Source organism: Epinephelus lanceolatus, chromosome 23 (assembly GCF_041903045.1).
Source record: "Epinephelus lanceolatus isolate andai-2023 chromosome 23, ASM4190304v1, whole genome shotgun sequence".
NCBI lineage: Eukaryota > Metazoa > Chordata > Actinopteri > Perciformes > Serranidae > Epinephelus > Epinephelus lanceolatus.
Genome location: NC_135756.1, coordinates 10,095,729 through 10,118,283, shown reverse-complemented (window position 1 = coordinate 10,118,283; position 22,555 = coordinate 10,095,729). Strand labels below are relative to the sequence as shown.

Here is a 22,555-nt window from a genome sequence, read left to right as displayed (position 1 = left end):
TAGTGAATAACTAACCAGTATAGGCACTTTGGGGCATGTCCAAGTGTTGTAGTATGATGTGTTAATAAACAGGAAAGTGGAAGTGTGGCTCCCTGAAGTATTGGTTCATCCATCTGGTTGTCAACAGCATTGACAAGCTGTCTGCCTGCTCATGCTCTACCACTCTGACCTCCCTTAACCTCTTCGGTACAGTCTGACAGCCTGAGATGTGCTCTGCTCATAGAGAGGTGTGCGCATCTGTCTGTCTGCCATTGTGCTTAGCTGCATTTACATCTGAGAGCTGCTGTGCCAGTGACCCTGGCTGACGTACATAGGCAGTCGAGAGGAGTTTCCTCTGTCTGCCGTCCCCATGTTTCTCCTGTCAGTCTCTGTCTGTCTGGAGCCTGAGGAGCAGCCGTGCATGCCTTCCCTCCATCACAAAGACGGTCTCCGCCTGCTAAACCCACTCACGCTCCCCCAGCTTAATGTGTAATCTATTTAAGTTACTGCAAACTGTATTAGGTCTGTTTAAACTGTTTCTCCAGAGACATGCCATAATGTGAGGCTCCACCATGAGGGCTATGTTAAAATAAACCCAGCTTGTCTGCTGAGATTCAGTGGTGAAAGAATTCAAACTAACAGTCCAGTCGCCAGAATGAAATGTTGCTATTGTGCATTTCTATAAATCACAGATATGTACATTTGGACATTTGTACTTTTCTTATGTCTGACGTAGTTCAGATTACATGTATATGACCTGAGCTTCTCATCGGAAAGGGGAGGGTTAGAGAGGAGAAGAGGTTGATGGACTGAGTGACCCATAAGGCCTTTGCACACTGAGTCCGAAACATCTGTCCGTCATCGACTCGGTGAAGAAAATGTGGCGGTGGGACACAGCTGCGACAGGAATAACTCAGACCCTACATTCAACAGGTCAGATAGTAATATTCAGGTGGATGATGATGAAGAGGGGGGGAGGATAGCTCCGCCCCTTAATGCAGCTGAGATGCCAAATGTCAGATAGGTAACTCCAGTGGAGAGAGGAGGAAATGTGTCCATTACTTTTTTCCACAATGAACAGAACAATAAAATGCATCAGAATCAGTGCGCAAGGTGTCTGTGCATGACGATGTTTTTTTTGGAGGACGGATTAAAGAATGGCATCTGGGCAAAAATGGACTCAGTGTGCAAAGGCCTTTAGGTGAGAGCTTAGCAGACAGCAGCAGGTTGAGACAAAAAAATTCTGCACAATTCCAGCCATGTTTGTAGCAACCAAATGGGGTATTATAAGCCAAAACATGATCTTTTTCAAACCCTAACTAACAGAGTGTGCCAGGGCTGACGTCAAAACCCGGAAGTTTAGCATCGCGCTGGTTCCCGGAAGAGAAAGTGAATGTGATGTTTGCATTGCATTTTGGATTATGTCAGAAAATAAGCTCTGTGGCTAACACAAGTTTATGATACTTACAGGTTTTGTCAGCGAGATAATCTTCACATATGAACACCTTTCATACCGCATTTGAAGCTTAAATGCGATCGGCAGAAGTAAAAAGCTAACGTTAGGCTTTAACGGACTACATGACTACTCCACGGTCGCATGACTCTTGACATCACCGCCACTAAGCTTTCAACTGATTTCGGCTGCTTTATTTTAAAAACATTGTATAATGGGGAAATCGGACTGTTTAAGCTAAATAAGAAGCTGTAATGGCGGACTGCCAGCACTCTCGCCTGTTCGGGGGTGATGACGTTTAATGTCCCCTGACAGGATTTGTAGTCGTATTGAGCAACTTGTTAGCAACCGCATTTTTTACGACACGTAAAAGCTTCAAAATTCACAAGTAGGGTATTTACTGACGTGTTTTATGTCGTAGAACAAAACCTGAAACTCGCTTAAGCTTTTGTTAACCACAGACCTTATTTGAGGCATTTTACCAAAATCCCATTCAAAAAACATATTGACTTTTAAACGAGAGAACTGGAAGTGCTAATAGCGCTAACAGAGTTCCGGGTTTACTGGCACATTCTATTGGTTTTTGTACCTAAACCTAACCACATGTTAACCACAGCATTGTTCTAACTAAAAATTGAAAATTAAAACGTAAAGAAACATACAGTTCAACATATCCACTACATATGAGATGTACAACTGTAACACATAGTGGTTCGCAGAAACGTACAATGCCAACATTTATTCTGCCAAGTTCGGATTTTGCTATGGACGCTATTTTGTACATTCCAAACTAGCTATCACCCAAATATAACTGAAATAAGGATTCACCATTTTCTAATTCACAATGAAAAAACATTTTTGATACGTTTAATGTAAATAAGGTGACGTAGTGCAGTAAAAAGCAGCAAAATAGAGCTCGTTAATAAAAAAGTTCCAGGATAGGATCCCTGGAACCCTGGACAACTGCCTGGGCTAAGCCTAAAATGTCTTTAAATCCTAGAAATGCCCCTGAGTACAACTAACCTGTGGAGGGCTGCCGCAACTGGCTCCTGGCTCCTGGCCTGCTGTCATTTTGCAAAAGTGGTCCCTGCTGACTACTTGCACTAAGTTTAAGATAATTACCTCAAAAGATGGCCTCCAATAGCCTATAAAGTTAAACAACTATTATTTAACTTTCTTTGGGCCCTGTAGGAAATGCTCAAAGGCCTAATATCAGTCACCCACCACTGATTCACAGTAGAAGAAGGGAAAAGTTGCCCTCTTACATGGGTCCAAAATATGGTGTTTGTTGTCCTAGAAACAAAAAAACAACAACAGCAGAAATGTGTAAATTCGCAACAGGAAATAACCTCATGTTGCAAACAACAGCTTGCATAATGCACATTTGGTGAAATGCACCTCAGATTAGTCGCTACCACCGGCTGCCATTAAAGGAACTTCATGTGACGGCTCTTCCGCAGTTGCTTCTATATTCAGCTGAATGGGTTTGTGCTTGGAGCTTTTGCCTCTTTCAGTCCCCTCGGTATCTGCCAGAGTTGATAAATCAGCGTGTTGTGTGCAGTTTGCTAACCTCTGGTTATGGGTTTTCTGGGTAATGAAGTTTAAAACAATCGAATATTTCTCCTGATAGAAACGGCAGCCTTAAAAAGTGTCCTACTACTGCTTCATGTGATTATCTTAGCAGAGAGGTCTGTGGTAGAAATGTAATTCCCTGCATCTTTAATTCAGTGACAGAACTGCAAAACAGCTGGTAAAAATTAGGGTTAACATCTGGGGCCTGTTTCACAGAGACAATTTGCAAGCACTGCTTACATGCAGATTGCAAATGGTGGCAGCATCACAAATGGTCGTCCCTCACAAATTGTGGATACATTTGTGAGTCCTACAGGTTTCCTGCACGCTCATGTGTACGTCAACAGTATTGTATGGTTTAGAGAAATGTATCACCCCAAATTGAAGCCGGCATGCTGCAAATTTGGTGTATCCACCCCCCGGGTTAAGAACGTGCACGCTTTGATGATAAGTGCATCCATGCTTTGCTTGGGTTGGAATACAGTGGCAAAGCTGTGATTCAATATTAGCAAATTCCTACCCATCAAATGTGAGTATTTGAAAATAGCCAAGCTTGCAGAGTACTCCATTCAGCAAATGCACTCAGTGGCTCCACAACATGACACTCCATCCATTTCAAAGAGGAGGAGATAACTTTGCTCTGCTTTCATGACATCAGTGTGCTTTTTGTTTGTAGCAGTTGCAGGGCAGATGCACAGCACATGAAACACATATAGATATGAGGTGCAGCTCGTTTGCCGGCACTCGCAGCTAGGAATGCTGCATCTGTCATGCAAAGATCATCCCCCCCCCCCCCGCCCCTTTGAAATGGTGGCTTGGATCTGGTGAGGTGAGGCAGCACAGCTTCATCCACACAACCTTCTCCACAGAGAGACACCAGTATATAAAGGTTCTGCTCCTGTGCAGCCGCTTATTGGAAAATGCATCAAACTCCCCATGCATGAGGGATGTGAAATGTTATGAGACCAGGTGTAAGGCGGCCAAGTCAATCAATTTCCAATTAAGCCATGCTCCTCAGTCATCCATAATTCTTTTTAGCATGTAAGTGGCTTTTTAATCTTTTCATACAGGAGGTGTGCTTAACCCGTGCACCCTCTATGAAAGATGTCAACGAGTGCGGGAGGAATTAATTAAAAGCGGCAATGTGTCTGATGGATAATGCCGAAATTTTCCCAGTGAAAAATACAGTTCACCCGTTTTAATTTAATCAATGCGCTCAAATCAGGATGGCAGTTCCACTGACGCCCAACCCACTCGTTTACAGCTCAAAAAACTCCAGAGATTTATAGAGTCCTTCCACTTCACCATATGAATAATTTATTACTCAATCTCTCTAACAAAACCCGAGCAACTCTCACTCCTATCACACTCTATTGTGAAGAGTCGTAAAGCCAAAATGCTGTTAATATATTTAACTTTTGTCTTGGGTTGTTTCTCTTTTTTATTCTTTGGGCTGTTTTGTTGGACTGGAAATTGCAGAGAGATTGCCACAGATAGACAGTGAAGCATTACTCAACTCTCGGGAGATAAGGAGGCCTGGTTTTTCAAAGTAAGAGCTGTCAGTTTGCTCAGTACGGAGAATGTGATTGAGCATGTCTGGTGGCTGCTTACACCACAGCCTTGCCATCTTCCTCGATACGGCGATTGATTAAGCTGTCCCGTCTGGGCTTCCATTGGCCCCGTGCCCGTCCTGGGGCCAAAATATACCTGCACGGCCTGTCAGCTGCTAAAGTTATGACATCATGAGGCCCCTCATAAGGCACCTCCATTGTTTTGAAATGAAGGCACATCAATTTCATGGGCTCCACTGCCCAGTGGATGATTTGTGAGTGCTATTATCCCTTGAAATCGCTCTGGAAAATGGCTGCAGTGTGAAGACAGGAATTGGTGACAGGGGGGCGGAGGGGGTTGGTTGGTCACATGGAAATGGTTCACTGATTATGTATGTAACCTGTAAAAGCAAGGTCAGAGTGTAGGGAAAACAAATATCAGGGATAGACCACAAAGTGTATAAAACAACTGACTTAGTGGACTCCTGTTTGGAGCCTCAAGTTCGGCATTTTGCCGTTTTGTGATTTTAGAGCCAGAAGTGACCAAATTTGGCAAGAAGGTGGACCTATGGAGGAGCGAGGGGTGATCTAACTCACAGAGTGTGGTTAAGCCTCATAGACAGCCTGTCCCTCGATGTGGTTGTCCTTAATTATGCGTAACTTTAAGCTGTAATTAAATTTAAACAGGTGAGTTACATGAAAATTCAGCCCCGTCACGTTGTCATTAAGGGTAGTTTCTTGTACCAGGCTGTAAACATGCTCTTTTCTGCTGTACAGTTCGGCATTTTAACATGGGAGTCTGTGGGGATTGCCTCATCTCTGGAGCCAGCCTCAAGTGGCCATTAGAGGAACTGCAGTTTTTGGCACTTCAAAGGTGGCTTAATTTTTCAGCCCTGGAAATCACCACCTGGAACACAGGCTAATGCACCACTGGCACCATGGGCCACCATTAGCAGGATTTGCTGTTAGCTCAACAAGCTCGGTTCACTGTTAGCTCTGTTAGCACCAGCCCACCACAGAACTCTGCTGCCCACCCACTGCTAACTAACTAACTAGCTTTGCTCTCTGTGCAAACAGCATGAAGATGGACCCCATAGTAGTTGCTCTATTCAGTTTGTCATTTGCTAAGCGATGGTTACCCATTCAAGAATCCTTTTTGTCCTGGAGGTGTCCCAGGGAAGATCAATGCTCATCCTAAACACTTTTTGTATCATCAGCAGGATGACGGGACACCATTGAGCCCTGACTAGCAAAGTAGGAAGCTAGTGAAGGCTCGCAATATGGGGATGTTTAAAATTTATTTAACTTCTATTGAGGCAGGAAACCTCATTGAGACACATTGAGTCCTTCTCAGGGGAGACCTGATCAAACTCAGTGGCCACAACGAGCCACCTACAGGCAATATTTGGTGTACAGAGAGTAACTTTTTGTGGCAACAGCCCATTGGGCCATCGTTAATGCTGAACCCTGAAAATGTTGTGTTTCCATAGAAAAATGTAATTTCAAAGTTCCTTTGGAAACATGAAAGCACATCATAAACATGGCAACTAGCAAACACAAACAGACTTACGACAGAGGAAATAAAAAGAATGAGAGCCAGAAAGAGGAAAAGAGTGACCAATAACCTAGTTACAAAATCAGAATGCGAGCACTTCCTCTTTTTCTTCTCGTAGCAGCAGCAGTGAGAACAGGTCTGACTGCCATCCAGCTGACAGCGTAAGTTTTCATTTCCAAGCTTGACTAATTCATTATAAAGCCATTAGAGTGCCAGAACTCTCCATTGTTATCACCTGAATCTGAGAGATAGAAAGTGCTGACTATTTGAAATGATAATTTAAAACTTGACCACAGCGGAGGGAAACGCAACATGCATCTTGTTAGGGATTCACCTCACTGCCCACTTAGCACGAGCAGTTCAATTTGTCTGAAGCTTCCACCGACTTAACAACAAAAAAGCAGATTGCTGATAAGAAATGCTCATTAATCTCGCCCGGGCGGGAATTGAACCCGCGCGCCATCTATTTTCTTTTCAAGAGTTCACTCTCCTTTTTAAAACTCAAAGTCGTGCGGGAACAAAAAAATGCGAATCTGTTTGGAGGAAAGCATCACTGCGCGCTTTCATGAGACCAGCTGCCTGAACACAATACGTGGTCAAATGTTAAAGTTATCAGTGGAGTGCAGAAGTGAAGGAGCCTCTTCACCACTCTGCTTTCCACACCTGCACTGAAGGATTTCAATTCACTGGCAAAGCCCTCTATGGCAGCGCAGAGCCATTCTGCTGGGCTGAGATAAAACATAACACTAAAAAAAAAAAAAGTTAAATAATCAATTCCAGAGAAATGGCTGGGTATTAATCTAGAGCTGACTGCAGCATGGTACCTCCCAGAGGATTGCAAGATGATTTGCAGAGGGATTTAGGAGATGATTCACGGCTTGTGAAAAAGTTATATGCCAATATTTTCTAAAATACAAATATTTCATCATGTTTGTAATTCATTGTTAAATTTGTGCAACGAATATGTGCAGCCTCGAGGCTTTGTTCGTAATTATAAAGTAAAATTGTCTGCTAATGAGAGAAATTATTCTCTTCTATTTCAGTCACTATCACTGCGCTATTGCAAAGTGTGGAGTCAGTTTCCTTTAACTAAAGACTCATTTAGAGGAACTGGAAAGGTGACACTACATTTTTGTCTTTTGAGAATCAGGAATCGAAAATTAATAAATTCCTGAAAGGCTGAGAAACATAACATACAAAGGATGGTTTTCCAAGTTTCACAGCCTGCATGACATAGATGAGGCAAGGTGCCAGGGATCGTTAACGCATGTAATCAGGGTTTAATGAAAGACAGCAAACCTGGAAGCATTCATTTTCTCTCTGAGGTGAAGGTGAGCTTCGTCTTTTTCCCTGCCAGTGAGCAGAGGGAGGGTGAGTGTGTGGATGCTCAGCATAAATGTATGCAGAAGGTAAAGTTGCACCCACAGGTGTGATTAATTTGGTATATTGCTCTTGTACATCATTACTCTTTTGCTGTGCTGTGACAGTTGAGCACTGCTCTGTGCTCCTCTATGGATTAGAATCATAGAAGTTGTAAATTTATTTTAAAGAAGACAGAAAAAAGATAATAATAAATCTGACATGGTAGTCTTTTGGTTGGGATGTTATGACGTGTCCCAGATGTCTTCTCTACCAAACCACGTGGGATGAAATAAGAGATTTTTCCCTACAAATAAAAAATGCAGATACATATTTGGTAAAAATCTGAGCTCAGACTGGAGTCTGACTTTTTGACATCTGTTTTAAAATGATAATGCACAAAAAATTATCCACAAACATTTCTCTTGGCTCTTTTTCCTACAATCTGTCATAGAAACAGCCAACAAGACATCTAAAGCAAGGGCCCTTTATCAAGTGAAAGCTAGCTTGTGAGGTAGCAACAGCTAGACTTATCTAAAGCTAAATATAGTTTTCAATTTTTTTCTAGTTATTTGTAATAACAACTAAAATATGCCATAAAATTATCCTCAGACATTTCTGTTGGCTCGTTTTGCTACAATCTGTCACAGAAGCAGCCAACTAGACAGCTAAAGCAAGAGAGCTGTATCAAATGAATGCCAGCTTTTAGGATAGCAACAGCTGGCCTCAGCTAAAGCTAAATTTAGCTATCAATGCTTCTAGTTTTTCGTTATAATCTAAAAAAATATGCCATAAAATTATCCTCAAACATTTCTGTTGGCTCGTCTTGCTACAATCTGTCATAGAAACAGCTAACCAGACAGCTAAAGCGAGCGAGCTATATCAAGTAAATGCTAGCTTGTGAGATAGCAACAGCTAGCCTCAGCTAAAGCTACATTTAGCTATCAATTGTTGTAGTTGTTATCCGCAATTTTAAAAAAGTATGCCATAAAATAATCCTCAAACATTTCTGTTGGCTCGTTTTGCTACAATCTGTCATAGAAACAGCTAACTAGACAGCTAAAGCAAGAGAGCTATATCAAGTAAATGCTAGCTTGTGAGATAGCAACAGCTGGCCTCAGCTAAAGCTAAATTTAGTTATAAATTTTTCTAGTTGTTATTTACAGTTAAAAAAAATATGCCATGAAATTATCCTCAGACCTTTCTGTTGGCTTGTTTTGCTTCATTCTGTCATAGAAACAGCCAACTAGACAGCTAAAGTAAGAGAGCTATATCAAATGAATGCTAGCTTGTGAGACAGAAACACGTAGCCTCAGCTAAAGCTAAATTTAGTTAATTTTTTTATGTTGTTTTGAATGCAAATATTAAAAGAAGACGGACATATACTGAGAACAACAGAGATACATTTAATCCCTATGATCAATGCCGAGATACTTCTGTACTTACTGTGCTGTCTGTTTTTTTGGGTCAGAAGAATCTTATCTAGCGCTAGTTTTCAATCCTGGTGCCCCTCATCTGTCGGGTCAGGCCACTATCAGGCTGATACTGTGTCGTCTGAACTTGCCATAACATGGGTTTATTCTAATCCATGCTTGTTCAAGAAGAAGTGTACATAGAACTGCTCTGTACTGTACTCTTGTACACACGATGCGAGTGCCTTACCCCATGGGACGAAGCAGTAAATTATAGTCAAGAAACTCGACAGCATGGGGTCCACGGTGGCTCCCTGTGCTTCATTTCATATGCAGAAGTGCCCACATTACCGCAAAATAATGGATAGGCCTATTATAATTTAAACTGGCTGTCATTAGATGCAAATTTAAAATAGACAAAAAAAAATGTGCAATAGGATCTGATGAGGAATTTATAGGCTTTGCTTGAGAAGCTGTTGAAGTTCTCGCTTCCTCAAAAACGTTGCTCCTAATTCTAAATGGGATTATGGCAATCAAGAGTAGTGTAAATGTACTGTTCAGCTGTCCTAAAACTCAAGGAGTGTCCTGCAAATCACATGCAAGAAGGCATGTCAAATTTACAAAAGAAATTACACTAACGGAATTTTGAGGGAGAGCATATAACTTCCACTAATGTCTGCTTAACCCGTATTTCTGTGCAGAAATATTCCCCGCTGTTTGACTTCTTATAAAAAAGGAATATATAATTTAAGTCTCGACTAAAAAAAAAAAAAAATCCTCTAGTGTGAATTTAATTACAGTCATAGCAGAGAATGTCGTGCTTCTTCACCTCTATCTTTTACAGTGAAAAGAAGCCACTGAAGTCTCCAATAAAGCTGCCATGGGCTTCTCTCAATTCCACCTCTTGGAGCTTTCAGACGCCGTCCCTGACATGTATGATTAAAATCCCCAATGGCATTGCATGAAAGGTCCAGCCAGTTTGCCTGCAAGATTATTGTTAAATCAAAGCATAGCTGAATCTTATCTCTTGTAAGGGATTCTTTGGAGCGTCTGATTGGCTGTAATGTGCAAAGCTAACCCTTATATGATCCCTGCCGAGTGTTTATTTAAATCATACCCTCTCTCTGAAGCTTTGCCCTTAACTTCTTTTGCCCAGATCTTTCTCAGCTTGTTGTAAAATTGTGAGCCCGGCTGAGAAAGTGAGTTCCACTGAAGTGAAGACGAACAGTGCAGAAGCACATTTCTTCTATGGCGTGGATTTGAAAAGCTGATAGAATAAATTTCTATAAATATGCAGGCAGTGGGGCAAAAACTAAATTGGACTGCTTATCATTTATGCTCTGTGAAAGGTTAAGTAAACAGATAGACGCTTGAAGTTTGAACATTTTTCTGGCCCATTTTATAAATCCCTTTTTTTGTATTAAACTTATACGAGAACATTTACACAAAACATTAATCTCAAGCAAATGCTTTTCCATCTGTGGATTCTGATCTCACACACGCATTTGCTCACAACCCTTTAAGGTATGACAAACAGTTTCATGTTTTTTGCTATATTTGTTCTGCATTTTCACTCAGCGTCAGCCGAACACAATGAACGCGCATTTGTTCGACTCAAAAAGGAGCATCTATTCAGAAAAAAAAAAAAATCCAACTTATTGTGATGTTGTTGGCAGCGACATTAAAGAGATCTCAGTGATTGTCTTGTCAGGGTAAATGTCTGGTGAAAAACATAAACAGCTGCAAGTGCAGTGAAGCTTCAAACTCTTTACAGTGTCATTATATTCTGATGATATCTGGACTGAGATCTCGCTGCATCAGTCAGAGAAATAAAGATGGTGTCTGATGATTTTTCAGCTTTAAGATGTCACAGTCAGTCTTAAAAAAACAACTAATCTAAGGAATTCATATCAAGATATCTTTTGTTTTCTACAACTGGCAAATACACTCACCGGCTACTTTAGCACCAGGTGGGACCCCTTTTGCCTTCAGAACCGCCTTAATTCTTGGTGTCATAGATCCAAAAAGGTGTTGGAAACATTCCTCAGAGATTTTGGTCCATATTGACATGATGACATCACACAGTTGCTGCAGATATGTCAGCTGCACATCCATGATGTGAATCTCCCGTTCCACCACATCCCAAAGGTGCTCTATTGGACTGAGATCTGGTGACTGTGGAGGCCATTGGAGTACAGTGAACTCATTGTCATGTTCAAGAAACCAGTTTGAGATGATTTGAGCCTTATCCTGCTATCCTGCTGGAAGTAGCCATCAGAAGATGGGTACACTGTGGTCATAAAGTGTGCCAAGAAAATCTCTCCCACACCATTACACCACCACCACCAGCCTGAACCGTTGATACAAGGCAGGATGGATCCATGATGCCAAATTCTGACCCTACCATCTGAATGTGGCAGCAGAAATCCAGACTCATCAGACCAGGCAACGTTTTTCCAATCTTCTATTGTCCAGTTTTGGTGAGCCTGTGTGAACTGTAGCCTCAGTTTCCTGTTGTTAGCTGACAGGAGTGGCACCTGGTGTGGTCTTCTGCTGCTGTAGCCCATCTGCTTCAAGGTTGGACAAGGTGTTGTTGCTTCAGAGATGGTCTTCTGCAGACCTTGGTTGTAACCAGTGGTTATTTGAGTTACTGTTGCCTTTCTATCATCTTGAACCAGTCTGGCCATTCTCCTCTGACCTGTGGCATCAACAAGGCATTGTCACCCAGAGAACTGCTGCTCACTGGATATTTTCTCTTTTTTGGTCCATCCTTTGTGATGCTGTGATGGTGTATATGATTGTTATTGTTATCAGATTTTTTTCTTTGATTATTTGACTGTATTGGCCTCAAAAACCCAGTATTGGTCAGGAGATTATGTCAAGTCTGAGAAACAGAAATCGAAGAGAAAGCTCAAACAAGGAGGGGAAAAATAAAAACAAATATTTAATGGAGCACCTCGATGACTAAAGCGTGACTTTCAGAGATTCATTACTACACAAATAAGAGAATGTAAAGGTGAGGAGGTTCGAGGCGGCAAAGGATTTACTTCCTCTATGACTGCTACACACGACAGTGGGATGCGGAAATAATTAATTCACACACAAGGTTTTGACATTGTGCTCGGTAAAGACTATAAAAACTTGAAGCGACACCAATCTGATTTTAAACTGGAGCAGGCGCTGGATCCCCTGTCAATTGGCAATGAATAAAATCAGCCTTGCTGATAATAGAAGAGGAGAAAACAACTGAGCAAAACGCAAAAAAAGCCAACCACAGAAAAGACTGAATCTTTGATGAAGGAAAATATAGATCAGCTGACTGAACGCTGCCTGAAGGACGTCCAACCCCAACAAATAATGATACATTAATATTGGATTAATAATATATCAGAGTCAATTTCTATTATTGTTAATAGTATTATTATTATTACAGAGTCAGTGCAAACAACCTTCCAGTGTTCCAACTAGTTTAGTTAATTTTAACTATGTTAGGGCTGTACCACACTCGGTCAAGTGAGATTTGGCTGTTCAATCTGAATATTTGAGTGTTCCTTTTTTCCAAATATAGAATTTGAGAGTTTTAAAGGGACTTTTGGAGTGAGAGCGGCAGTCATGTAACATAGTAAGCAAGCCAAGTTAGCCTTCCAAGCGAAACCATGCTAACTATGCTAATCGGACATCGGAAATGTCCAACAACATTTTTTGCTGACACTAGATATCAAACAAAAAACAGACAGTGTCGTATTAAGTTGCCACGAGTTTAAATTCACCATTTCTAAGTAGAAGCCAGAAGATAATGTTATCTTGGAGCCTGACTGGGCAAAGCCTCTCTTCCTTCAGGCAGCTGCCTGCATGTCACTCAGACTCACCCGGGGTCTGGGTCTGCAGCTGTCTGCAATAGAGAGCAGCATGGCAGCAAAGGGTGCCCACTCTGCAGCTACATCTAGGGACTTAAACATCCCTAGATGTACACTGGCTGACAAAACAAACACAAAAACCCAGTGCTCAACTTGAGGAATCTCAGTCCAATGAGGGGTCTCCGACTGATGATTCAGATCTTAGACTTTCAGGGGGCAGCCCTGCTTTACATGCTGATTGGTCATTTATTTCATAAGATGATCTTATGGTTTTGAGCGAAAGTCATAATAGGCAAAGTACCAGTGGTGGTAAAACAAATGTGGTGGAGTAAAAAGTACAATATTTCCATCTGAAATAAGTAGGTGTGTATGTAGCTTGACCAATTCTGAACTGTTACATCTATACCCATAAAACTTCAATTTAAAGCCTAGTCCCAATTCCCTTTCACGAACCCATTGTGGCTACACATTTTGACAAATGAACGCCTGTCTCAATTAGACGCCTGCTCTGGTTGCCAAGCAGTTCATTTTTATAGAAGATCTTTGGATGTATAAAACAGGTTGTGGCTACCCTCTACCCGTGCCCCCATTAGCTCAGCAAGATTCTCCATAATTCAGTTGTTTAGTTCATTTTACTGAAACCATGAGCGCTGAAGAATAATTAATTCAGATTTACCAGCCTGGTAAACGAGAGATGCAAAAAAGGTGGTGACTCTTTGCCTTTGAAGCACCCATAAAGTCAAATTATGTGTCTACTCCTCTGTTACCCTGTAAGTAGTTCGTATTCCTTTAGTCTGTACAGGTCGTCAGATCAAAAGAATCAAAACGATGTTTCAAAGAAATTAATCCAAGCTGTGACTATTGAATGTCACTAATACAGTTTTTTACTGCTATATACAACACCACAATATCATATACAGTACATAAAGATATACTATGCAGGATACTCTTTATCAATCATCTGTTATGATCCACTAGAAGTGTGTGGCGGTGTATCTTTTCAGAGCGACTCTGCCCTCTGCCTGTATTTTCTTCTTATTTTCTGTGTATGGGACATTTATAGATGTGTACTCCCACGGTGCTCAGGTGAGGTCAGGCCTCTATAAAAAGGTAGTGATACCCTGCCAGACAGTAAGCAGCAGGCATCTAAGAGACACAGCACCAAAAAAATGCAAATGTAGTGAGATGAAACGCCGAACGAAAGTGAACCTAGGGTTGGTTTTTACTGTCAGTTTTCAGTTTCGTTGGCGAAAGTGTTTGCAGGATTGTCAATCACTGTTTGTGTAGTATACCTGAGAGTAAATGTACTACAGTTGGCAGATTTAAAAGAGTGATTGGCACAGATGAAAATATCCTTTGGTGGTTTTTAGCTCCGTTAGTTCTGAGTGTGTGTCGGGACGCAGAGGGAGAGGACTGGAAGATGGCAGACGGCAGCACACAGAGCTGAGTAAACTCTCTGTTTAATAACAGGAACCTTCTGCCCTGAGGTTAAACAGATCCACTAATCACTCCCTTTGTTTGCTTTGGTTTTCATCTAAGTGGCACCCAGAGCCATGGACGTCTGTGCGTTCGCAGCTCGGCTGTTTCCCCAAAAGCTTGAATATGCAGACGCAGAAACATCCGCCCACTGAAAATAAGACAGATGTCTACATTAGTCCAGATACAGATTTAATAAATGCTGGCACTTGTCCATGCATGTTTAGTGACTTGTTATTTGGATTTCTTGATCGATCAGAGCGGGCAGTTAAATGAAAAACATTTACCAGCAGACCATGCATATAGATCCATCATGTATATTGGAAGTCTGAGATATTCTAAAGAGATGCAGAGTCGGTGGAAGATTGATGCATCGGCTTGTAAACAGGCTGACAGCCAGCCTTTCAGACAGTTACATAATCAAGGCTTTTTATCCAGACGCATGCCCCCGTGCTGGGATGTTGGCTGAGAGCAGATAATGAAGAGACAGTGTAGATGTCCACTGAGATCTATGACCAGGTTCAGGCTTGGAGAAGCAACCCCTCCCTCCTCCCCATCATAATGCTGATGTTGCAATAACGCAGCAGCCCACACTTGAGGGAGGGCCCCGGCAGTTGCAGTCAGGGGACACCAAGTACTAGGAAATTGCATTACAGGCATTCCCTTTGGAGTATTTAAAAATGGAAACACTGGAAGGCTTGTTTTATTGCTTATGCCTTCCATGCGGTCTTTCCAAAGCGCTTCCGACAGTTCATAGCGGTGTGAACATGTTTTTGTTATAAGACAGTTAACACGGCACTCTCAGGGAGATCTCATGGAGATGCAGAAGTCATCAGACATAAAACAGCAATTTCACAGAGGGGGATTCTGAGGTGAAGTTGTGATATGTGAAAGTGTGATATGAATGGTTCCATCTCTGTGGATATCACATCTAGCTTGGGGAGCACCTTTTTCTCATTTTCCGTAACCTGCATGCCACATCTTCCTCCTGCGTACAGTTCTCTGCATAATGGAATCTGACTGTATTGCTATGCAGAGGTAACCCACAGTGAACCAGATTCATAATAACAGCAAGACCATTTGAACAACCTTGGAGTGGCTGAGGCTTCACTCTGTCTGTCGTCTCCATGTGCCATTAGATTAAACATGTAATGTTTGTTTACATTAAGGCTGCAGCGAATGACTATGTTCAATATTGATTTGTGGAAAATCTTACAAAGCATTCATCACAACATCCTTAAAGTCTAAGGTGATGTCTTCAAAGGTCTTGTTTTGTCTGAGCAGAAACCCATGGGGCTGAAAGATGTGCCAAAAACTGCAGTTCCTCTAATGGCCACTTGAGGCTGGCTCCAAATGTGAATCAATGCCCATAGATCCCCATGTTAAAATGCCAAACTTTACAGCAGAAATAAACATGTTTACAGCTTGGCACAAAAACTGCTTTGGTCTTTATTGGTAATTTACCTGTTTATAGGAGATGAATTTAAAATATAACTCACCTGTTTACATTTTATTAAGACTTAAAGTTAAGCAGCTTTGACTGACAGACTATGGTGGTGCCTCACAGACATCCTATGAGTCAGATCTGACCCTCGCTCCTCCACAGCTCCATCTTCTCATCCAAATATGCTCACTTCTGGCTCCAAAAGAAACCAGATGGCAATGGCCAAAATGCCAGACTCGCATCTCTAGAATAGTAATCCACAAACCTGTTGTTCATGTCACATTGGCTACATCCATTCCTTTTATATAGTCTATGGTTTTGTTGGACCAACAGTCCAAAGTATTCAGTTTACTATCATGGACACAAGACAAAGAAAAGCAAAACTAAGAAGCTGAAATTTTATTGTTTTAGCATTTTTGCTTCAAAAATTGTTAAAATTATCAACTGATCAGAACAGCGGACACATTTTATATCATTTTTCTCATTTTCTATTATGTCCGACCCCTTTTACATCTTATTTGAAGAATACCAGCTTTTGACATCAGAAGATTCAGAGTCCCACAGGCAACATTAAACAGGTTGACGAACCCTTTTGTTCCCCCATCTGTCAACCTATTGATTAGTGTACCTAGGCTGATCACTGAATGTAATAGGTAATGATTAATTTACTGCCCTGCGTCCACTCATCATAATGTCTGGTGCCATATGTAGCATTCGTCATATGGTTTGTTGTTTGGTTAAATGTTGTTTCAAATGTTTGTTTTTTGCTGTATGTATGTGATCTATGGGTCAAAATGTTCCGCACTTAACTGGCAGCGGCATTCTGATATTACTGCTAACTACCATATAAGCCAACCTGGTCTGACTCCGAAGTTGTTGAAATACGGTGCCTGGGCAGTGACTTAAGGCATCAGATACCAACGAAAAAAGCCATGGTTTAATGTCGGCATGATACGCAGCTGGGCGCCGTTATAGTTTAACAGCACTCGGCAGCATCGGGGGAAACGCGGCAGGACAAGAATGTTCATTAAAGCGGCAAAAGTCGTAAGTAGGGTGGACGAGACAGGCGGTGGACGGGTCCAACAAACACCAACTTTCACCTGGGAGAGCGGTGTTCGCATCCTGTAAGATTATAGAGCTGAACGTTGTTCTTTTTTCCTAAACCCAACTATGTGTTTTTGTTGCCTAAACCCAGAGACGAAAGACACGTATGTAAACGGTAAATTTCCTTTGAAAACAGAAGTGTTTTTTGAAAGAAGACAATGCATGTGACAGACAGAACTTGACACGGCGTCCCAGAACGTCAACAACCAACACACCTTTGACATCGTATCTGGACGTGGAAGGTCCATGACCAAATGTCGATATGTAACAAGGGCGGAGTGAGAACGTGTTATATAAGCGCAGTGCAGAGCTGTGGCGATTAGCCAGCAGGCTACACACATGGGACTCACATGCACTCAACATGCTGTACCGCAACAGAGAACAGAGAATACAACACACAGAAAGAGTGTGACTTCATTCTCTGCTCAGGACGTCATTATACTACACATTATATATCTTTACATAGCAAATATAGTTTGTTGCTTTATTAATGCTCTGATTATTGTTCAGAGCTCCTTTTATTGACATTGTTCATTGATTTAAATGTACTTTTCTTGGCCATTTTCAAACAAAAGAAATGCATTTGATTAAAAAACATGAGGAAGAAGAAATAATCTGTCAGAGTAGAATGAAATGAAAATCTGAGTAGCTCTGTGTAGCTACACTGCGGTAATAAATCACCTCAAACTTAATATATGAAATGAAGATGTGGGAGCAAGTATTAATCAAGGCAAACTTGCAAATTAAAGAGTTTAAGTGTGGTTGCCAATTACAGATATTACCTTGTTAAATGGTGGCACACTTGAATAGCTAGTTATGTGTCTTCATGGTTGTTTTGAAGAAAGAAATCACAGCTTAAAGGTACCCTGTGGAGTTTTCGACCACGACTATCAGAGCTATTGAGTGGATCCCAATTTGTCCAGTGTTTGTCCCAACGACGCTAACGGTATTACGCTATTCCACTGATTAACAGTTTGTGGCGGCAATGTGCAAAAAAGTGGAATTGAAACATGACTTTGTTTACGAGGAGACTCCAGAGGGCACCTTTAAACAGAAGTATGGTTTGTGGTGTGTTTGCCCAAATGAACAGGTTTGTCACGGTCTGTCACGTTGAGTTCGGGTGGCGTCTGGTTGCCCAGCCAAACTCCTCTCCATCCTTTTGCCAAAATTTTGGATTCATTGTCTCCAGTAACAGACAACATGAGCATACAAGCAGCTGTAAAATGTCCCTTCGGAAGCGTAGTGGTAATTCTCACAGATGCCACGTTGTTATTACTCACCGATGCACAATCAATTTAAAGATCTCTTACCCAGTGTGTTTTACACTCCTCATCACCCACAGGTTGCCAATCTTCTGAACATTAACAGAAATTGACTGCGAGCAATCAAAAACAGAGACAAGCTGCTATCACTGTTATCAATGAGAGATAGAATAACAAGCATTATATTGAACCCTGCATAAATCTGCAAGATAAGATCAGACACACCATCCCGCCGTGTTCTAACACATATCTGCAAAATGTGTTTCAGTAGCGTAATCAGATGTAAATGTGATTTCATTGGCAGCACAGCCAGCTCCAAGGCATCTAATTTAATATGTATCTTGAAGGTATTGGATTACAGGTGTGAACACGGAGAGATAAAGAAGAAAATCTGATTGCCCACACAATAATTGGGATAACTTAGTTCAGTTCTGAGATCTCAGACACAAAATCTAAACTCTGTTATTTGTGTCGCTAAAAAAATAAGGATAATAATACATCAACAGTAGTTAAAGGGACAGTTTGCCCCTAAATCAAGAATACAAGTTTTTTATTTCTCCTGTAGTGCTATTTATTAATCTAGATTGTTTTGGAGTGAGTCACTGAGTGTTGGAGATATCGGCCGTAGAGATGTCTGCCCTCTCTCTAATATAATGGAACTAGAGGACACTCGGCTTGTGGTGCTCTAAGAGCCAAGAAATACAACTCAACAGCAATGTCTCTTTCCTAATCTCATCTAATCATTAACGACAGGCTTGTGTTTGTGATAGCATGAGATGTAAACATTATTGGCATCCTCTTCGGCTGACCAGTAACATTAGCTAGCTCAGTGGTGCCAGGTGAACTAGCAGTAGATGCACACTTCCTTCTTCATGGTGATACAGTTGGCGATCTAGTCCGACAAAGAAAGAAAATTCCTACATGAAACTGCTCACAACAAGGTCTGTGGATTATAGACTATTTTCTTTCAAACGAACTACACCTGCCAACTGCGTCACCGTGCAGAAGGAACTGTGCATCTCCTGCTAGCTCACTTGGTACCACTGAGCTAGCTAACATTACAGCTCAGCCAGGAAGGACGCCAATAATGTTTACATCTCAGCTAGCAGTAGATGCTAATCCACGGACCTTGTTGTGAGCAATTTCATGTAACTATTTTCTTTCTACTCAACTACACCCACCAACTGTATCACTGCTCTGACGAAAGTGTGCATCTACTCATGAATAAGAGGCTCATACGTACGGCAGCACGAGATTTAAACATGAATGACATCCTCCTCAGCAGAGCGAGCAGTAGATGCACGCTTCCTTCTGTGCTGTGATACAGTTGCCGGGTGTAGTTTGGTAGAAAGAAAATAGTTCCCACATGAAACTGCTCACAACAAGGTCTGTGGATTATCTTGAGTAACCAGGTCATGATTTCTGGAAAGAGACATTGCTGTTGATTTTTTCAAATGTAGTTTTTTGGCCTTAGAGCACCACAAGCTGAGTGCCATCTAGTTCCATTATATTAGAGAGAAGGCAGACATCTCTACAGCTGATATATCCAACACTCTGCAACTCACACCAAAACAATCTAGATCAATTAATAGCACTACAGGTAAGAGGAAAAATATGTAGCCGAATTTTGATTTTGGGTTGCACTGTCTCTTTAAGGCTTCTAGAGCTAAAAGCTAGCACAGTAACCAGCTGACAGTCATCTCCCAGCCACTTCATTCCTATATCTTTACAGGGCTTAACCACATTTCAGGGCTTTATGGTCCGCAAAGTGTCCAAGCAGTTCAACAAGCATGTTCTAAATGTTTAGTGTTCCTCCATGATGACAGTCTGCGGTACAGGTCGGTCACTTTATTTAATAGGAGTCCCCCCTCCCCAGAGGTTAAGGTAATTCTTGGGAGATTAAGGTGACAGAGTGAAGAGAGCTGCCCGGGTCAGGCTGCGCCCAGGGAGAACATGCACTGCTCTTTATAACCTTGATGGACATGTTCACTGTTGCACGCATATACAGTGAGTCCACCGCTCCGAGCAGCAAAGAAATGTATCTTAGGTCATGCCACTCTGCAGCCAATCAGTATGCATAATATGTCGTCTGTATATGTTAAGCCTTAGTGCACATTATTCAGAATTCTCAGATTTGCTCACGGGGGAATTAACTGCCTGTCGCCAACAGAGATTGCAATCCATGTCTAAGGCTGCCTATACAATATTTTAAACCCTTATCATCATCTGACAATTTTATGAATAATTTTCATCATCTAACAAAGCAAAGGAATTGCTAGGAACCTTCAAATCCTCCTCTGACATGATTAGGGAACATTGAAGTACACTTATGTTTATGCAATGTCTGATCAGATGAACAGCTTTTCCTATTAGCATAATAAATGAATTAGAGCACCCGAGACAAAGATCATTAGGCAGGTTTTCACCACGGGGAAATCATTTGGACAATGTATTGTCTAACAATGTGGGACTACAGCGATGCGTCATACAGCCTCAACATGCATCAGCCTCCGGCTTTCCTCAAATCCTTCACTCACTAAAGCCCTGCTGGTGTTTGCATTCTGCCGAAACAACCCTCATTTCTGCAAGGCAGCTGTTTGGTTTCAAACACGGGGCCTCTGTGATTTCTTGGCTGTCTTGTAATTAGTCATAACAGTGAGTGGCATGCTGCAGACAGTAATGGCTAATGTGTCCATGGAGTGACATTCCATAAACACAGGTTGTTATCATCATACTACATCTCCTCGCCGGGACAGACTGACTTAGTTTACTAAACACCGTAGCCTCAGGATTTATCCCTTTATCATCTGCTCCCGTCTTTCCCTCAACTTCTTCAGCTCAACTTATTTCTCTGCCTACAGTTCAAAAGCAGGTGTGACATTGCTTCGTTCTTGCTCTTCATATGCTGAAGACATAAACAGCAGCTTGTTAAGAGTTGTTTTTAATAAGCTTGTAAGGCTTGGGTTAAGAGCTTTCCAAACGGCTGTGGTTCCTGCAAGGTGCTCTGGTTGAAATTTGCATTTAAACATGAGGTGTGACTTTTAGCAGCTCATCTGGAAATATGAGTGAGAGTGCTGCAGGACTGGGGATAATGGTCTCAGAGGGCGGTGGCTCCCATACAGGGTACGGGCATACAGTGAACTTATGCCACGGACATTTACATTAGAGGCGGTCAGAGCCATCATCATTTTTCTTTGATTGTCAGGCAGGGTGTGTACATTATGTATATTGGGAGTTACAGGTCCATAGGGGTTGAGGATTGTATAATTTGGACTGAAAATTGTATCCCAGGGCAACTCTGTAGCTGCTCTACCCTTGAAATAGCATCACTGGCTTTTGATCTGGGATGACCAGTGCAGAATCCCTTGGGAAGGACAGTGGGACCTGATGATTCCACTTTGGATAATTTTACTACACATCCAGTGTCAGCATTCAGTGGCAGTGCAGATAATGATGTGCTCTTAAAAGACACAGGATAGATTTTTTTTTTCTTCCTGTAAAATGTAAAAACCCTGTAGACCAGTGGTTCCCTACTGGTGGGTCGCCCGTCCATTCTGAATGGACCGCAGGTGATAAGCGAACATGTCAACTTTGTAAAAAAAACAAAACACTTTATTCAAAAGTACAGTGGATTTCTGGCACATAACTTTTATTTTGAAGTGCCATTTCCTGCTGTAGAGTAATTGACAAATGGACAGCTTCCTTGTCTGGAACTTGGGAGCTGTTGTATTTACATTTATATTACATTTCTCCAATCAAACGTGACACAAGGTGACTTGCTTTCGTAACTAAATTTAGCAAACAAATTCCATGTCACGGAAATATATCACATTACTGAAGTAGCTGCTTGGGCAGCGGCAGATACAGACGTACAATGCACCCTTTAAAATCTGTAACTAATTAATACAGTAGATGTTCAGTGCAACAGACGTAGTATAAAGGGCAAGAAAAACACATTTAGGGCAGGGAGTTGGGCAATCTCAGACCCATAGGTTATTGGTCTGACGAACGAACAGTCTTTGGGGGTACAGCCCGTATTGAAGGAGATCCAGTGTAGCCAGTGGATATCCAAGTCAAGACTTCCTCTTCCATGCACCGGCCAGTCTGCATATGAATTCAGATAATTAACACGCAGACTGTTTACCTGCCTCTCAAACTTGATTGGTCAAGTGGTGGACAAACAGGAACCAAAATGTTTCCGATAACAAATTCTTGTCTTGTTGCTTACAGATTCTGATATTCAGATATTCAGATATATGTAGAAATCTGTTCATGGAAATCAGTGGGTGGTGAGGTGGATGGGTTCAGCAAGTGTAGGACTCTGACCCAGGAGACCACTGTTTGTGTCCTGTGTGAAACTGAGGGTCAACGTTGACTTATTTTGTCACGTCAGTCAAGTGAGTCAACTGACGTGAATAACATCAAAACCAACTCCCGATCCTAACCCAGACCAAGTAGTTTTGTTGCCTAAACCTTACTGCCAAGCCCCTGTGTCTAGGAACAAGGCAAAAAGGGCTTCTGCCCAAGCGTCA

General features: G+C 41.7%; 1 protein-coding gene across 1 annotated transcript in view; it reads left to right on the top strand.

The window, feature by feature from the left end:
• Nucleotides 1–22,555, top strand: part of chrm2a (cholinergic receptor, muscarinic 2a) — a 122,140-nt gene that overhangs the window by 22,932 nt on the left and 76,653 nt on the right. The window lies entirely within an intron of this gene.